Genomic DNA, 20,274 nt, shown 5'->3' on the forward strand with positions numbered 1-20,274 from the left:
CACATGCCCCATACGGATACTACCCCACCTGGAGTGAGTAGTGAAGATGGGCACTCTACTCACCCCCTTGTGGCTGCTGTGATGCCCCCAAGCGCCCATCCATTTCTGGATAGGCCACCACCAGTATGCCGGCCATCAGGGGGGTCAGGGTTCGACGGGCACCCCTTCCTCGTTGGGAGGCTGTCTCCAGCTGGGCCTCCACCATCTTCCATGCCCAGCGTCTCAGGTCCTCCCACCTTTTCCGACAGTGGGTGCTCCGCCTGCAGTAGACACCCAGGGTCCGCACGTCCTTGGCCATGGCACACCATATACCCTTCTTTTGATGGGCGTTGACCTGCAGAGGAAATATACACAGGGAAAGGTATTAGTTAAACCGTCCTGCCTGTTACACTCATGGCCCACCATACCCCTCCCATTCCCCTTACGCACAGACAGGGCCCAGCATAAATGCTTCACGCTGTCCAGGGTCCATCCACCAACCCCCCAACACAAGACATTCACACACACCACTCTAGGCATTCAAGCCACATGCATCATGCTCACAGTGTACTCACCTGTTAGTCTGGAAGCCCATAAAGCAGTCTGTACTGGTGTAGACCCCATTCAGCAGTCTCTCCAACTCTGTCGGGGTGATGGCAGGAGCCCTTTCCCTAGTTACATGAGCCATGGTAGGTTCCAGACATAGGTCACAGCAGCACATGCTGTGTAGGTCCTCTCCTGTTGAAGGTCAGGTAGCAAGTGAGTGTACAGATAGAAAAAGGAGGTGACATCCACAGCAGTGCATACCGTCACAGACGGCGTACATCACCATTGGCCACTGTACCCCATAGGGCCCAATTATAACCAATGAGGAGTTGCACGGCGGTTCCTGGCCGCCTCCCACAACAGTGCACAACGTCAGCGGAATTACCTCACTTCCACCTGTCTCTTCAAACAAGACAGGTGGATGCCATTTCAGGGGGTGGCAGGCCATAGATCCTAAATGCGTCACCGTTCACAATTGTACATTCAGGACATATACTACTAATAAATTATGAAAATCACATCATGCATTGAACTGTAGTGGTTACAATGCACAAATAATGACTGGCTCCTCACTCTTTTGCCCCATAAATTGCAACCGCTGCAGATGAATAAGAGATGGAGACATCACCCCGTGTACAGACCACTGGTGCACTTGGCAACAATGGAGGACAGGCATATTATCCTCACCTATAGACTGACAGGGCCACAATCACAGAACTGTGTGCCCATTTGGAGCCTGACCTGATAACTGCTATCCATCACCCAACTGGGATACCTCCTCTTGTGCAAGTCCTATCTGTGCTCCATTTCTTGCCAACTGGTTCTTTTCCAAGTGACAGTGGGCTTGGCAGCAGGAATGTCACAGCCAATGTTGTCAATCGTGCTGACTAGAGTGTTGTCTGCCCTGATTAAACACATGTGCAGCTACATCGTTTTCCCCCAGGTGGAGGATTTGGCCACAGTGAAGGCTGACTTCTATGCAATGGGACATATCCCCAACATTATTGGGGCTATTGATGGAACACATATAGCATCTATTCCCCCCCCTGGCGAAATGAACAGGTCTTCAGAAATCAAAAAAGTTTTCACTAGATGAAAGTGCAAATGGTGTGTTTGGCGGACCATCATGCTTTTATCCTGAGGAATAGCAGCATCCCAAATATGATGGCCCAACTCCAGGTTAGTGTGTGGCTAACAGTTGTCCCTTGATATTTGCAGGTGACTCTGGTACCCCATCCTCTCATGGCTACTGACCCCTGTGAGGAATGCCAAGACAAGTGCAGAGGAACGTTACAATGAGGCACATGGGCAAACAAGAAGGATAATTGAAAATTCATTTGGCCTCCTGAAGGTGAGGTTTTGGTGCCTCCAACTAACAGGTGGATCCCTGTGCTACTCACCTAAGAGGGTCTGTCTGATCATCGTGGCATGCTGTATGTTACACAACCTTGCCTTGTGCCTTTTCTGCAGCAGGAGGAGGCTGGAGATGGCCGTGTGGCAGTAGTGGACCCTGTGGACATTGAAGATGAGGAGGCAGAGGATGAGTATGAGGACAACAGAACTGCAGTGATATGTCAATACTTCCAATGACACACAGGTGAGACAGTCTAGCTTTACGTTTCATTGACAATTTAATGTTTAACATTGTCACTGGCAGGCTGTGACTTCCTACTTCTATGGCCACTCACTGTACCCTTTTGCATCTCTATTTGCAGATATTCGTTCCCCACTATCGCTCCTGGCGTGTTCACTGAAGCCTACTACAGGTCTTTCCTATGTATACATCACTGTACAGTCAAATTGCAATGTTTAAACCTTAAACAAATACATACTTAAATCATTTGGCATACTCCATACTTGTATTTTTTCAAATTGTGTTTATTGCAGTCCTCTGAAGAAAAGTGGGAAGTGCAATGGGTTGGGCTGATGATGGAGGAATGTCCGGGGTAGAGTCCAGTCTATTTGTAGCACCGGTGCATTGTCCAAGGGGGCATAGAAAGGGAAGCAATGGCAGTTCAAGGTCGACAGGGTGACTGAGTGGGACAGAAGGGTGACAATCAGGAGAGTCTTATTTCTTGGCAGGGGTCTTGGCAATAGTCTCTGGCTTCTGCCTGGATTACAGGAATGTTTGCGGGGTAGTGCTCCTTCTGCAGGGGGAGGGGTGCTGGTGGCCAGTTGGTCCTGTGGCGGGGCCTTCTGTCCACTAGCAGCAGCGGAGGTGGAGGGCTGTTTAGAAGTATGGCTAGTGGCAGCGGCCCACTGGTGTGACACTGCCTCTCTCATAATGTTGGTCATGTCTGCCACCACCCCTGCAATGGAGACCAGAGTGGTGTTAATGGACTTTAATCCTCCCCGATCCCCAGGGACTGTCCTTCCTGCAGCCGCATGTTCTCCTGCAACTTGTCCATGATCTGGCCCTGCGTATCCTGGGAATGTTGGTATGCTCCCAGGATCACGGTGAGTGCCTCCTGGAGAGTAGGTTCCCTGGGCCTGTCCTCCCCCTGGTGCACAGCAGTCCTCACAGCTTCCCTGTTGTCCTGTGCCTCTGTCCCCTGAACCGTGTTCCCACTGCCACTGACCCTAGGTCCCTGATTGTCCTGGGTTTGTGGGGTGCCCTGGGGTCCCTATCGAGGTGGACACACTGCTGATTGACGAGTGCTGGGGAAAGAGGTATGGGCCCTCTGGGTGGGTGTTGTGGTGGTGTCTCCTGAGGGGGGAGGCTCTGTGGTGGTGTGTGACTGGGCTTGGGTACCCAAATGTCCAGAGGTCACTGATGGGCCAGGTTGGTAATCCAGATCCCGGCGAGCAGAGCTACTGTCATGTATGGGTGGGTTGCCCTCTATGTTTGTTATTGCCCTGCCAGCTTTGCCTTGTGTGAGTTGTTATTTGGTGGGGTAGCTGTTTCCCTTGGTGTGCATGCTAAGTGATAGGTGTCCATGCAGGTTTGTGATTGGTGTCCATGCATTGGTGGTGCATGCAGGGCTTGGAATTGGGATGGGTGAGATGTGATGGTGCGGTGTGTGGGAGGTGGTGGAGTGATGGGAGTGAGGGTGGGGGTATGTGATGGCATGCAGGTGGGAGGTGATAGAAATAGTTGAGAGTTGACTTACCAGAGTCCAGTCCTCCTCCTACTCCTGCCAGGCCCTCAGGATGCATGATTGCCAAGACTTTTTCCTCCCATGTTGTTAGTTGTGGGGAAGGAGATGGGGGTCCACCACCAGTCCTCTGTACAGCTAGTTGGTGTCTTGCTGCCATGGAACGTACCTTCCCCCATAGGTCGTTCCACCTCTTCCTGATGTCATCCCTTGTTCTGCGGTACTGTCCCACGGCATTGACCCTGACCACGATTCTCCACCATAGCTCCATCTTCCTAGCAATGGATATCTGCTGCACCTGTGATCCAAATAGCTGAGGCTCTACCCGGATGATTTCCTCCACCATGACCCTCAGCTCCTCCTCAGAGAATCTGGGGTGTTGTTGTGGTGCCATTGGTGTTCTGTGAGTAGTGCGGGTGAGGGTGTGTAGAGTGATGTGTTGGGGTGTGTGTTCTGAGGTTTGTGGGTGGTGTATAGGTGATGGTGTATGTAGCTCTTGATATGTGGGTGCTCCTGCTGTCTCTCTGTGTTGGCAATGGTTTGTATTCATAAAGGGTTGTGGGTGATGTCCGTGTGCATTTTATAGTGGTGTGGGTGAGTGGGTGTGGTGTGTGTATGGGTGTCAGGTGTGTGTTGTTTGAATTGTCCAATGTGGTGGTGTGTTGTTTGAGTGTGTGTATTTTGAGTGTGGTGGTATGTACCACCAATGGTTTACCGTTGTTGAATGTCCCCCGCAGTGATTCATGGATCGTAATGTAATGGGTGTTCTGTTGGCGTAATGGTGTGGGTTTGTATACTGCCAGTTTATCACTGACCTTTGGTGTGGCGGAGTTGTGTCTGTGGCTGTATAGTGACAGATTGGTATGTGTGTGTCATAATATGGTAAGCGGATGTCTGCTGTGGGGGCGGTATGTTGGTGGCAGTCAGCATGGCAGTAAGTGCGATTTACAGCCAATGTCATAATGAGGGCAAAAATACATTAAATAGTAAATAATACAGCCAACCAGAAGAGAGACCTAAAAACCTTAGAGAGAAGATGAAGACTTGCAGAATACTTTAACAATAATTCTAATGTTGATCTGCCAAACTATTTTCCAGATCCATTTAGGAAGTTCCGCCATCCCATATCATGGACTCCTTAACGTGGTAGAAATTCTGTTCTTGATACATGTATTTTATTCATTAACAAACTCATCAAAGAATCAACACCTAAAAGGATTTTTGATAACATTACCAGAGAGGAAAGAAAAGCTCTCCACCATCTTCAATAGAGAACAGATGTCATTATAAAACCAGCAGACAAAGGTGGTATAGTGGTTGCCATGAAAGTATGTGATTATATTGACAAGGGAATGAAACAACTGATGGATACCAGCACTTTCACACCTTTAGAAACTGATCACACAGAAGACTTGAACAAAGAAATGAAGAACATGGTTGCAAAGTACAGGAGTGTAAACCTCATTGATGAAACAACAGCAGCTATACTTGTTCATCCCAAACCAAGACCTGAGAGATTTTATATGCATCCCATTATCTCTGGCAATGATACAGCCACTGAGAAGCTATCTTTATTTGTCGACCTGCACCTCCAGCCCATTGTCCAAGAACTTCCATCATTTGTTAAGGACACCCGCCATTTTCTTCAGATTATTGAAACCAAGCCAACCCATTTGATGATAACACTCTTCTGGCTACATTTGATGTTCCATCATTTACACCAATATACAACATGATGATGGGCTTATGGCATTATCTGAAGGTCTTAATAAAAGAACTGTGAAAAAACCATCAACAAATGTGCTTACCAACTTTGCAAGAGTTATCCTTAAACCCAACAATTTTACCTTCAATAGTAAACACTATCTGCAGATACAAGGAACATCCATAGGTACTTGGATGGCTCCTCCCTATGCAAATATCTTCATGGGCAAACTGGAGGACTATATACTTGCGAGTTCTAACCTCAAACCTCTGGTGAGGCTACAATACATTGATGACATATTTATAATATGGAATGCAGGAAGCAGAACATTGGAACAATTTACAGCTTTTATCAACAGTAACCATCCTACCATCAAATTCAGTGGCAGCAATACTAAACAGAAGAGTCGTCTCCCTTTTATGGATGTGTTCTGCACCATTCATGAACAAACAATTATAACTGATCTGTACCACAAGCCTACAGATGCTCCTTTGAATCTAAACTGGACTTCATGTCACCCACGCCACACTAAACTCAGCATCATCTACATCCAAGCACTCAGAATAAGATGCATCTGCTGCAATGAAGACACTTGTAAGGACCATCTACAGGAGCTTGTTACATTATTTAAAAAGCGAGGCTATCCTCTGCATATCAATCTGCAGCAAATTGACAAGTCTTTGCAGTTACCCAGGGAAGCACTTATTTGGAATACCAACAGAAGAAACAAAAGTGGCAGAATCCCATTTGTGGTTGACTATCATCCTTGAGCTCCCAACTACCGAAATATAACACAAACAACCTTTCCCTTGTGAAAAATTGCAAAAGCTTTTTCCAAAACTGCCAGTCATTGCTTACCACAGAGCTCCCAATTTAGGATTGCTTATTGTGAGAGCTAAACTTAAGCAAGCTGAAACAAATGTAGGAGTTCATTGCTGTGATTCTAAAAAGTGCATTACATGTGAATACCTTTTACAAACATCATCAGTAACTAGCTCTGATACAAGAAGGACCTATGGAATAAGACAGCATCTTAAATGTTGCTCAAAATGCATTATTTTTGTGAATCAGCGGCAACTCCAAAGCTGTAAAAAACAATATGTAGGCCAAACAGTGAATTACCTCCGTAAACGATTCAGGAACCACACATCAGCAATAATTAACAAGAAACTTGACCAGCCTGTAGCCAATCATTTTAGCCTTGTGGACCTATTACTATCAGATTTGAATATTGTACCTGTGGAACATGTTTTAAAGGAAGAATTACTGGACACCACAGAAAGCTTCTAGATGTACCATATAAAATCACTGCATCCAGAAGGACTGAACATCACTGACAATACCACTTGATTTCCACATATCTGAAGAGTTCTCAGGACTGCATTGACTCCAAATTACAATTGAAATCTTCACTCATGATGCTTTTTGAAAATTCAGCAGTTTCAGCTGTGCAGCCACTGAGCAAACCATCTTATACTACCTAAGGAAGGTGGAAGCTGAAATGTTGTAGTAGAAATATATTTTTGTTCTTTGGATATTACATTTTCTTGTGAGTCATTGCAACCTTTGGGATCCAGATCATTGTCCTGGCTGACTGTTGTTTTCTTGTGATCCTTCATCTTCTACTATATGTATATATATATATATATATATATATATATATATGTATATATATCTACATCAATATCTAGATGCTGAATACAGCTATGAAAAATTTAAATATATTCCTGTGCATATGCTCATGGCTAAGCGTAGATCTAATCAGTGATGAAGAATATAAGTAACAACAAGCTATTTCTTTTGTACTAAAAATCCATAAGACATCGGACTGCTCTCTAGTCAGAACTATAGTCTGCTTGCAACTCACTATACCAACAGATATCAATGTATGTGGATCAGTACTTATCCCTCAAAGTGAAGACACTATGGATGACATTTTGACTTTAGCAGTGAGACCGAAAGACCATGAAAGCCGTGGGGGTGAGGCTGCGGTCACACACTCTGTTGTTTTACAATGTTTGCACCGGGCTGACCAGCAGAAACTCTGTATTATGAAGTTTCCGCCAGTCAGCCCGGCAGGAACAGTGCGACAGCATTGGCCTCGGCTCCCTTAAGAGAAGCTGCGCCCAATGCTGTTGCACACCAGCACCCTTGGAATGATCAGTGTTGGCACAGCACACAGTGCAGATTCTGAGGGAGCTGGTAGGGGGAGCCCTGCACTGCCCACATCATGGTTGTGGGTAGATCTTGGGTCCTCCTGTTGCCTACAGCACTGATTTTCTACCATCCTTTCCATGGCAGAGAAACCACCATGGAAGGGCTGGCAGAAAATTAAGTCATAATCAGCATGGTGGTGCTGCCATGGGCACCGCCGCCACCCTGTTAAGATCCGTGATCCTGAGGGGGATGGTGGTCTCATTCCAATCTGACCACCAGGATTGTAATCTGGCAGCCCAACTGGCAGGATTGTAATATGGCAGTTGGACCTCCAGGAGTACGGCATTCTGACCACCACCACGGGTTTAGCAGTAGAAAGACTGCCAAAATCGTAATGAGGCCTGATGCTCTACAATAAAAGATATTAGTGATTTCTTGAGAATATTGGCTAATACAACTTGGAGCAATGAGTATCTTCTTGTAACAGTTGACATAGTGGCATTGCACACCCCAAGTCAACATACAGTGAGTTTACAAGCATGTGGGTATTTCTTAAAGCAAAGGGATGTTGGTGAACTACAACATTCTCAAAAGTTGTTGATGATGATGGAACTACGCTTAAATGGCAATATAGTTCCATTCACCTATATACTGTTTCAATAGAAGTATGAAACTGGCATGGGAATGTCCATTCTTCAAGTTATGACATCTTTACAATGGGCTAGTGGGAAAAGGAAATTGCCTGAGAACAGCAAAATGAACAATATCTTGACAAGATTATTCCTTGATCTAGATATATTGTTGGTCTATTGTGACATATCACACACCAATAATTTTTTTTATATGATAAAAAATGTTATAGGCCTAAAATTTACCCTCACAACCAATAAGAAGAAAATTGTTTTTCAAGGTGTCACAGTATATGTACAAGACAACATGTTTGAAACTACAGTACAGTATACGGAGAACCCACATCTATGAGCAGTGTATTATAGGGAGACAGATTTCATCCTAAACGACTAATAAAAAGCATTCCGTATGGTGAGTTACTGAGAATAAGAAATACTTGTTACAATGACAACGATCTAACCAGAGAATGTGATATAGTCTCAAAATGATTAATCAGTAGAAGGTATAAATGGAACAATTTTTAGGGAATGAAACAGAAGACGTGGATGGAAACATTAATTACAAATTGCCCTAAGGAACCGGAAGAACAAGCAGTGAGACTAATAACTGATTATAGCAAAGAGAGCTCAGACATTGTGAAAATGTTTAACAAACATTAGCATCCAATTAAGAATGACACAGATAAAGGAAACAGTGTGGATCATAAACCAGCAGTGATCTACCAGAAATCCTCTTCTCTACAGGAATTGATGGTAAGAAGTCCCTTCCTAAGGGACACCTTCTAAGACAAACCGGCTTGACAATTCACAAAAGGGATTTGTACAGTGTCAAAGTTGCAAAGCTTGCAAAATCATTAAAAAAGTGAAAAATATTCTATTAGACAGAAAACAACCTTTACTGATAAAACATTGCATAACTTGTCACTCTACATTTATAGTCTCCATAATTGAATGCGAATGTGGGATGACCATTTCCACTTTCACAATTAAAAAGTGCATCTTGAAACACATCAGTACTGTACAAACAAACAATGTGAAATATGCTGCAACAAAACATTAATTGAACAACTGAAAATCATTGAGATATTATGGAATTGTCATGGTAACACAACATGAAAGAGGAGGTGACAGAGTCAATAAACTGAGACAAATGGAATCACGCTCCATCATTAGACTCAGAAATAAACATTCCTTGGGGCTTAATAATGATGAGGAACTCTTTGTGCACCTATACCTGATTTGGCCATAGGAATCATAATGCATATGATGCCCAACTACTTTGCTCGCCTAAACCAAGGGGGTTGGTATTGACAATGGCCACTGAGGCCTTTGACTGACAGAGCAAAAGCAAAGTGTATGGTCTTTAAGAACCTGATTGTTAGTAAACAGTGAACTACTATTCAACATTTACTATGCAAAAAAATCATGATAGCAAGCAATGTGAGATTGACCTATGAAGGAAATTGCAGGACACAGATTACATGAGTGTTAGATGACATTACAACAAAAAACAGACTTGTTAAACGGTAATATTTGCTCATGAGAGTTATTTTATGTTCATTTTGCTCATTTTGCTATCTGGGTACATTCTTTTAATGCACTTTAGAATTGGTTTTCTTGACAAATCAATGAATCCCATAATGCCACATTAAGACTATCACGGGCAGACTGCATATAATGAACATAGAGAAAGGACTCACCACCGTGAACAAGACCGAGTAGGTCAGAAGACGTTGGTGTAGTTCTAATTAGCTAATAAAGCTGATAAAACTTGATTGCTGAAGTGCAGCGATTTACTTACATTTGCACAAATATATATACTTGTGTGCATGTGTGTGTGTGTGTGTTTGTAACTATATCCCCTGCCCTAAGGTAACTATAGCTTGCACCCCCGTCATGCACAATTTTCTCATAATTTTACTGCAAATGTTACAGCAGTGATATTATCAATTCTGTCATAGAATATGTCATGAGTGATGTAATATCTGGGGTTAATTAGTACTGCATGGGGAGGGCACAAGTAATAATTACCTTCGGGTGCAAGTTCTACTTACTTGAAATACCTCTAACTATAACAGCTGAATTTCGATGGTTTTGTGCTTGTAAATTCAGAACCTAACTATAACGGCCATCTAACCTTTGGGTTTTTTCAGTAAATTTCTAAGTTTTTAAAAATTTCTATTTGCTAACTATAACGTCCCTGTAACCTTTGATTTCTCTGTGAATTGCTCTGTTGTTTTTAACACTAAGTAATATTTAATTACCATATGTTAACCCAACCAGCGCCACACACGGCCTTTGGCCAGCGGCGAAGCCCTGCAGCAAACCCACTGTAAGCACCCAACACTGCGCGGCCTTCAGCCGTGTGCTGTGGCCATTGGACGAAGGGTCAGGCCTGTGAACAACCCCTATATTGACCCCCCTCCCTGAACAATTTTGGCTTCTAGCTCATATTACATACTTTTAGTAGTTAATAAACGGACAAACTGCTACCTTGTTGGGTAAATGTATAGTGCATATTCCACACTATAGCTGCATAAAGGACACCATAAAGGACACCAAGGTAAGGGACACCAAGGTAATGTCTACCTTGTGTGTCTGTAATTTTGGCAATTTGATAGTTCCCGAGAGACTACATACAGAAATCTGTGATAACATGAATCCTGGTGTGGAGAAAATGATAAGATTACAAAGAGATGAATCCCCAAGAAACAAGGGCACTTCCTTTTATTTAAATGTAGTAAGTGCTTTTGTTTGGTGGAGATGTGCTCATATTCCTCTGCATCAGGGACCACAGGGAAAGCCTGAATGCCCTGGGGTCCCTGCCAGCTCCCCACCTCCTGCGGGAACCAGCACTGCTCTTGCACACAGGGAGCTGTAAGAATGCACTTTCCTGCATGTGGGAGCAATCCTTTCATCTCTTGTTTGGCGGGAATTGTCAAAGCTTCCACCAACCAAAAGCAAACTGCTGACTCCCAAGTGTGGGTACTTTGGCAACCAGGGAGCCCACCCTGGGAGGTGGCAGCCACCAGGGCCATTAATGGCTCCAGGAGGGGAGTAGACCCACTGGCCCCATGGAGGTGGTAGTCCCTGGGGACCAGAGAGTCCACACGGGCCCCCTCCAAATAATTCAAGCAAGCTCCCAGGAGGGGGTGGTCCATTGGGCTCAAAAGAGCCCATGGAGATGGATCTACGTTGCCCGCCACCAATATGTTAAAAAAGCCCTGGAACAATGATGACCTCTGGGGCTCAAAAGAGCCTTAGCAGGTGGGCCCCATGAAACCCCTCCTATTTATTTGTAATCCTGCACGCTCCCGGAACCAGGCTCACCCAAGGGCTGAACTGTAAACAAGAAAGGGAGTCCAAGCTTGTTTTGTTTTTCACCAGATTCGTGTTTCCTCTGTGATTTATGGTGAAAAATAAAAGAAAATGTCTAGGCAGGTTCCATGGGGGACGGCAGCACCAGAGCTAGGGATAAAGGGTAGTCATACCCTGGCCCCATTTCTTTTTTAGCTTTTTTGGGGACACGCTGAGTCTGAGTCCCAAAATGGTTGGCAACTATTCCTGGTTGAAGTGTTGGCAGCCAATGAGATCTCTGGAATCCACAGAGGCTCTGTGTCCCTAGATTTACAAATTGATTTTTCCTTTATTTACTCTAAAACTACTGAAAGGACCAAGAGATACCTTTCTGCCAAATTTGGTGTAATTGCATCCAGTGGTTGGGCTGTAATTGTGCTCAAAACCCCTATGGGAAGACCCTTTATTGACTCCCCTCTTTTTCTCAGTCCCAGTCTGATGGGTCACGCCAAAACTTCCCATGCACAACATGATTCTTGGACACACTTATTTCTAAAAATGTTGTGAAAGTTCATCATATAGATCGATCGATAGATATATATATATATATATATATATATATATATATATATATATATATATATCTCCATTTAACACCGTAAAATACACTACTCTTTGCAAAGAAATCTGAAATTCAAGGCTAAAAGTTGAGATGCTGTCCTCATCTTGATTTGAGGAAAAAAGCAAAAATACAGTAAAGGTAAAACTAGTGTGGGCCATTCCTGGCCCCAGTTGAAGCACTGATAAACTCCGACAAAAGGAAAGCATGCATTTGGAAGTAAAAAGACAAAATGATATGCTGGATACTACATATCTCTTTGTCTTTTAGAAATAAAACCAAATTTTAAAATACTTCAACCTTCTGATTAAAATCAAAATGTCAATATTTGCATTTGCTTTTGTTGTGAATTAAATAAACTTTTTCCTAATTTGTGTATACTGTGTATGCATGATGTGTGCATTTGATGAGGGTCAAATTATGGAACTTGGTTCGACGGGGGTCACTGTCTTCCAGTAGTGATTCAGTAGGGGTCTGTTAGAAAGTGGGTTACTGGGAAGGGCAGGTAAGTACTTAGACTTAGCAATGACCACTAACCCCAACTAGGTTCAGTTAGGTCTCAATATATTAACCTCAGCTTAACTCTTGGTAGTTTGGCAATGACAAACAAGCCTTAACTTAGGAGACAAAGCCGGTCGTTAAGACCCTGGTTGTCGTCAGACTGCCAAGGTGACGGTGCTAGTTGGACTGCTGGCAATGTGGTGGTCCAGCAGCCACCTTACGACCTTGGTGGTTGTGCCACGCTCAGACCGACAGCATTGCCACTTTTCAGCCACCCGATGACCCGCTGTCAATCCGCCAGGGCTGTGCTGCAAGTGACCTCCCTCTCCGCCAGCGTTTACATGCCGGTTGCCCGGGGGCATGCAGGGGCTCCCATTGCCAGCTCTGTTGTGCTTGTCGCTGTCTGCTTTGCAGACAGGGAACAGCACAATGGGTGCTGGTGCACCCTGCGCACCACAACATTGCCACCAGCTCAATTATGAGTTGGTGTCAATGCTGTCAGCTGTTTCTCGCTGGTCCAGTGGGCGTAAACTCCTTTTCTGCCACCTGACCCAGAGGGAAACTCATTGTGGGGCCTTTAGGAAAGGAACTGCACTGGAAGTAGCCTGATCCCACGAGTTTGGAGGACAGCCTTTTCCATCTGCCAAACTCTTAGTGACCCCCAAAGTGGGTAAAGCATTCAAGTATCACAAAACAGCATGAAATAAAACACAGAAAACTGTTTAAAAATCCAAAACCAATTTTTGAAAATAGGAAATATTTTCATCTTTAATTTGACACCAAAATGAATAAAATTGGATAAGAGGAAGCAGAGACATTAATTTTTTAAAGAATTAATGTTTTTTGGCACATAGAAACTGAAAGGTGCCAATCGGGATGTCTGGTCGCACCTCGATCGGGGCAAAGACAAAGTTTAAGGTACACTGCGATGGAGCCCTGCTCAGCTACAGGAAGCGGGAGGCCTCGGTCAAAAGTTTACCTTCAGATTTAGGCCCTCATTATGACTTCAGCAGTCAAAACAGTTGACTGCCAAAATCACGTCTGCCAGTAGACCGCCAGTGATGGCAGTCTTTCGACTGCCACATTATGACTCTTGGCAGCTCTCCGCCATAAATTGGGTGGAGAGCCACCTGCAGCCATACTGGCGGTCTAGTGGAGGTTGCTCTGCTGGCACCGCCACGTCATCACAACACTGCCCGCCATACTTCAACTTTGTAATCGGCGTGACAATGTTGTGGTGATGGGGCGGTGCCACTGGAGCAGGCGCCATGGACCTTGTTCCCTCCCGGACGACCACCAGGTAAGTTGATCGACTGACTGGGGGGTGTTGAGTGTTGTCTGCGTGAATGGTGGTGTATGTGTGAGAAATGGAGTGGGGCCAGGAGTGCTGTGTGTGTTTGTGTGCATGTGTGTAAAAGTGTCTGTGAGCTTGTGTGAATGTGTGTATGTGGGGGGTGGGGGGAGTGTTGTGGCCATGCGTGCATGCGTGTGTGAATGAGTGAGTGTGGATGTGTGTGTGTGCGTATGCATGTGTGGATGTGTGCGTATTCGTCTGTATGTGTGGTGTGTGTGTGAATCGGGGGTCAGTAAGGGGATCGGGGGGTCAGTACGGGGATCGGGAGGGAGGTCAGTATGGGGAGCGGGGATCAGTATGGGGATCGGAGAGGGGGTGTCACTGCTTGGGGGGTATGGGGCTCCTGATGGGGTTGGGGTGGGTGGGGGGGCTCCTACAGGGAGAAGTGTTGGGGAGCCCTGTAGTGGTATTCCTGTCCCCAGTATCCTTACTGCCAAGGATTTTGTAACTGGGCTGCTGCCACAGAATCCCTGGCAGTAAGGATACTCAAAATACTGGGGGCAGTGTTAGGTGGACTGCCGGGCCAGAGGTGGTCAACCTTCGGCCAGGCAGTCCTACCCCCCTGATGGTACAAGTGGTTCACTGGCTGCAAGGCAGCCAGTTCACTTCCCTTATCATAATTTGGTGGTCCTGCACCGCATGGCAGGGCAGGATCACCAGGGTCATAATGACCTCCTTAGTTGTTTTCTTGAAGATTTCCTTCAGCGGCGGAGTCACAAATCCGATCCAACCTCCCTGGAGCCCACTTCGGATATGTGTCGCAGGAGACCTCGGTGAAGACTTCTACGTAAATACGTGTTAGGACTTTGTCCATTTTTTTGAGATTTTTCCTTCCAACGGGGGTCGACACTCCACAGCAAGCTGATTTGAATGCAAGGTCATCGTATTAACTTTCCAGGAGCCCCGAGTTAAATCCTGGAAGTCTGGGGGTCCAAAAAATTTCAGCAGGTCATGTTTAAGATAAGCCAGCTTGACTCACCAAGTGGGTTGGTCCCTTTGTGGAGCTTTTTACCAAAAGATCTCCAACCTTCTCTAAACTTCTGGATCTTCTTCCAGAAGCTCTTTGAAGGACCTCTAAGAGTCCACAGCTCACCCCAAGGTTCCAGAAGCTCTGAGTTGTTAGAATCCAATTCCCAGAATGTACCTGGCTCAAACTCCAAAATGACCACTGGACAGTTCCTATAGGGTTTGATGCAAAGGATTTTGGTTAGCTATATTTCAGCAGTAGCTAGCAGGGAGTCCTTTCTTGAACCAGGTGAAGCCAGGCAAAGTCATTTTTGTGTTGAAGCCCAAGTGCGCATCTGGTGCAGTCTCTCATAGTTCAGGGTCCAGATGCACTCTGAGGGGTCCAGCAGGGCCGTGCTTTCTTCTGATGTTGTTCCTTGTAGGGATCTAAGCTCTGGGTGCAACTCTGCCAAATGTATCCCTGCTCCTGGGGTGAAAAGTGAGGGGGGCAAGCAGGGCACCTCCCTATTAGATGACCACTTCCTGGGAAAAGTGGCAAAAATCAATCCCAGGGAGCAACATTCTTTAAAAATCCTAAATGGTTGAAACTGAATTTTAGAGGTTAGGTATGGCTGAGCCCACCCACTGGAATGGCTAAAAATCCTTAACACACCCCTTTCCAGCCCTCTCCTAATCTAATCAAGAGGGCACCAGGTTGTGTGGGTTTGCAGGGAATGGGTGAGGCCATGAGCTGCTCCAAATGTCCTTCCCTCCTTTGAAGACCAGTTTGGCTGCGCTCTCTCCATCATGTTCCACCAACTGCTGAGGCAGATTTCCTCCCCCATGCACAGTTTTTGTCTTCAGCCCAGGCCACTTCACACCTCGTCAAGGCAGCCTGGCATAGGCTGGGGAATCAGAGAAGGACACTACAGAGCTGAAGTTGGCATCTTTCAGGTAGAGTTCTAAAACTCTTTACCTGTACTAGTTATATTAAATTCAGAAATGGCAGCTGATACCAAACTTGAAATATCTGACTACTATTGGGACTATAATAATTAAAATAAAGTCTCCCATTTTAGCATATGCAGCCCATTCACTACAGTGATGGAAAAAATAGGATTTGGCTATTTTACATAGCACCCAGCCCTAGGGGCACTTAGGGCACACCTTAGGGGTGACCGATATGTAAAAATAAGGTTTTTATGACTTATAAAGTACTTTTAATTCCAAAGTTGAATTTGCAAATACCTTTAGTTTAAAAGCAGCCAGCAAGGCACGCTTGCCTTTAAAATGACATGGGCACCTCAGCAGTGCACCTAACCTATGTTGGTGTCCCTAAACGTACATGCCGTACCATATACTAGGGGCTTATAGCTAGGTTGATCCTGCCAATTATAATTAGCCAAATTTGTACATCCATTTTACAGAAAGCACTGGCTCTGGGACTGGTAAGCAGTACCAAGGGCACAGCCAAAAGTCAGTAACCATCAGTATCTGTCCAAAAGGTTTGCGGGTGACCAGGGCAAAAAGGATGACTTTCCTAAAGGGTCCATGGAAGTTGAATTGTTAAGAACTACTTGCCTAAACCACAGTTTTAATGGTGTTCCCAAGCTTTCAACTCAGACCATGCCTTTTAATTCCCCTTTCTCTCCTCTTGAGTTACTCCTAGCTTTTCAGAGTAATTCTGTGACCATTTGCTGGATGGAAGTTGGGATGGACAGAAGTTTGGGAATGCCACAAGCTTACATGTTTGCGGGTGTTACCACTATTCCAAGGCAAACCACGCCTCGGAGCCCCCTATGCCCGTTTCTTGAATTACTCCTACAGTTTGTTCCTCTAAATCTCTGACCATTTCCAGAGGAAAGTGGGATGAACAGGTGTTTGAGAATGTCCACAAACATACGTGGTATTGGCCATTGCCAAACTGTTAAGGCAACCCACGCCTTGCCACTTGCCACCTTTTGAGTTGGATTACTGAGAGGAGATTTCTAGGCACTTACAGTGGAGGGATGCTCTCTCAAAAGAAGGATTATGTTTGTCATAAATCCCTCCCTGGATTTCTGGCAGGAATAAATAAAGTACATTTTGTGGTAAACTTACATTCACGCCTGCATCTACACTCTGGCTGCTGACAGTGCAAAGGCATTTTTTGTATTCCTCTTTAATGCGCTAATATGAGGATTATGTTCTATTTAAATTATTTTTTATCAGGTTCCTTCGGTGTAAGCGAGGTAACATCCTGGAAGCTAGACAACTGTCTACAGAAACACATAAATGAGACTCGGGCAGAGATTTTGGGTTTTCATCAACATTTCCGTGAAAATGACCAGCAAATACTCATTTACATACTATTTATTTCAGTCCTCTAACTAAAAAGCGTACATCTCTGCAAAGCCTTTACTTTAAATTTGGTGACATGCAAGATCGAACCCCCTATTGGTAAAGACAACCAGGCGAGAACGCTGGAGCATATAAACTATCATCGGAGTCGCTAATTAAGTGCTTCTAAAACCCTCCATGGGAAAGGCATATCTTTCATATTAAGTATTACTGTGAAATGCACCATTACCAACAATATACATGGACAACATTGATACAAAAAAGGTGTACACCTTTTTTATTTCTGAAATGTAATGATTCTAAACATAGAAGAACTGCTTAAAGTTGAAATTGAGTGCAGCAGCTTTTAAGTAAATGTGATAATGCAAAGGGGTTTGTTATATGAGGTCTCCAAACATACATCATAACCTTGACAATGTGCAAGCAATCTGTTTCGCGCGTCAATGTATAACCTAAAGACGACCACACGACAAATATCAGTGGACATTTTAAAGAAATATGAATGTTGATCATACACAAACACAGAGAAGAAGTGTGTGCATTAACTCTATGAATTATAAAATGTAAATCTATCTTTGCAAACCTATCTGTCTGTCTAGCTATATGCCGCCATGTCTGTCTATCTACCTATCTGTTTATCTACCTGGCTGTCTATCTATCTGTCTACCAACACAGCTAGCTAAATATCAGTCTGTCTACATATCTGTCTATGTACCACTTCAGATATCGGCTAACTCTACTGTGAGCTATGGCATGCTGCCCTTTCACCTAGAGCACATCCACACACAAAGTATTTTCACAAGGGACTATTTTTGTAATGTGTGCTTTTTTTAAAACAAAATCATTTCTGCCTTTGGACAATGTTTTTTAAGACTATTGATAGCCCAGCAGTTTACCCCACAATAAAGTTTTGCAAAAACCAGGGGAGAGCAAAATAAGACAAAAGGCTGGGAGCCCATTCCAGACCTACTAGCTTTGCCAATGCTTGTTCTGCATAGGTTGTGTTGTTTCACACAACAGATTTAGGACCATGCACATTTACATTTTGAGCATCCTGTCCTATGTAAAATGGTATGATTAATTAAGGGTTGTTTTACCTGTAGTGTTAGTGCACGCTACCCTCCAAATTTTCCGCTTCTCCAATATCTTCAGAGCCAGGAATTGCTGAGTCAAAGTCTAGTTACGTCTTTGTCCATCCTTCCTGCACTCAAAACTGATGAAGGCTTCCCGCTCTCTATTCCTCTTTTTCTTCTTTGAAACTCTGGGCGTGGCAGCCCTCAGCTAAAGCGTTAAAGTAAAAAGAAATGTTGCTGCAAGATATTTCACATTGAGGTAAACATGTGGTCCAGCATATTTTTAGTGCTCTAAGCATTAATGAGTCACAGTCACATATTATTCGATAAATAAACTGATATGTGTGTACTGTATTAATTAAGTTAACAATAAGTGGCTGCATACATTTTAGTGACAGTCACACATTTATTTGAAATGTAATTGTAAACCATTTTCTCATGTTAATTGCACCATTTTGATAAACCATTTTTTGATGCTAAGGTAGCTTAAAGTGTGACCAGGCAGGAGTAACATGAATTTAATTGTATTAAATGTCTTGGCAGTGTTTTGTTCCTCTTTTCTGCAGCTGTGCTAACGTAAAATTAGAATAGGCTAATTGTTTAATGTATTAGACCTGTAGGAAACTGAACCTTAATTAGAAGTTGGCCTCGGATATAGAGACTGAGACGGCGGAGATCTGCCTGAAGAGATCCCACTGTACCAGGCAGATCAGACTGATGTTATATTGAAGGTCGACCAGTTGATTGCTCCTTTGTTGAGAGGTGGGAAATTAGGGAGTCTACCAAGTCCCAGAAAACACAGTCTTTGGGTTGGTTCATTTGGGGGAAAATGGTACAGAGAAGTCTTATATAATATGCTTTCAAGTATTAATTGTGTAATCTTTAAAAAAGTAAAGTAGACGCTGCCCTGGCTTTGCTGAAAGAAGACTTCTTAACAACTCTGCTGACTTCCTTTGTCCAAAGTGTTGAGCTTTATGCTTGAGCATTCATATTTTCCCTTAGAACCTTAAACTTAGTTCATCTGATTCTGACACTTTCCTCTTGGTTTTTTCCCTTGCAACTTTTGATGCTTTATTTAAAATAGGGCAATTCCTTTATGGAACCTGCTTGGTTGATATTTTGCTTGGTGTGTGTGAGTCTGTTTGCATCTTTTCCTAATAATGTACAAATTCAGATTGCATGATCATTTAAATATGTGTGTTCTAAAAAATCTTATTTTAACTTGTAACCTGAACTAAATTGTTAATGAAATACCTAAGGCTTAGCTACCACCTTCTCTGTAATTCTTATGGAGCGACACTAGTTTCACTGTATGTGGGAAAGTACCATCTTTCTTGGCATGTTACCCCCATTTTGACCTGTATGTCAGTATGTTTTTGCCTGTTTTACTGGGATCCTGCTGGTCAGGACCCCAGTGCCCATAGTTTATGGCCTATTGTGCATGTCTGTGGAATGCATAACTGTGTCACTGAGGCTCTGCTAATCAGAACTTCAGTGCTCATGCTCTCTCTGCTTTTAAGTTTGTCACTGTAGGCTAGTGACTTAATTTACAAATTTCATTTGGCACACTGGACCCCCCTTATAAGTCCATAGTATATGCTACCTAGGTACCCAGGGCATTGGGGTTCCATGAGATCCATATGGGCTACAGTATTTCTTTTGCCACCCATAGGGAGCTCAGACAAACCCTTGCACACCAGCCTGCATGTAATAATGCACAAGTTATTTCACAGCCATTTTGACTGCACTTAAGTAACTTATAAGTCACCTATATGTCTAACCTTCACTTGCTGAAGGTTAGGTGCAAAGTTACTAAGTATGAGGGCACCCTTGCACTAGCAAAGGTGCCCCACATAGTTCAGGGCCATTTCCCCAGACTTTGCTAAGTGCGAAGACACCATTACACGCATGCACCACATATAGGTCAATACCTATATGTAGCTTCACAATGGTAACTCTGAATATGGCCGTGTCTAAGATCATGGAATTGTCCCCCCATTCCAAATCTGGTATTGGGGAGCCAATTCCATGAAT

At 44.0% G+C, this 20,274-nt stretch overlaps 1 protein-coding gene across 3 annotated transcripts in view; it reads right to left on the reverse strand.

Moving 5' to 3' along the window:
- The window catches only part of LOC138299778 (cytosolic phospholipase A2 gamma-like), a 1,040,695-nt gene extending 1,022,329 nt beyond the window's left edge, over positions 1-18,366 (reverse strand). For all 3 annotated transcript variants that reach the window (XM_069238328.1, XM_069238327.1, XM_069238330.1), the window contains exon 1: positions 18,265-18,366. The gene's annotated coding sequence lies outside the window, so the exon portion shown is untranslated. The remainder of the gene's footprint in view (positions 1-18,264) is intronic.
- Between the last annotated feature and the right edge of the window lie 1,908 nt (positions 18,367-20,274).

This window comes from Pleurodeles waltl, chromosome 6 (genome assembly GCF_031143425.1).
Source record: "Pleurodeles waltl isolate 20211129_DDA chromosome 6, aPleWal1.hap1.20221129, whole genome shotgun sequence".
NCBI lineage: Eukaryota > Metazoa > Chordata > Amphibia > Caudata > Salamandridae > Pleurodeles > Pleurodeles waltl.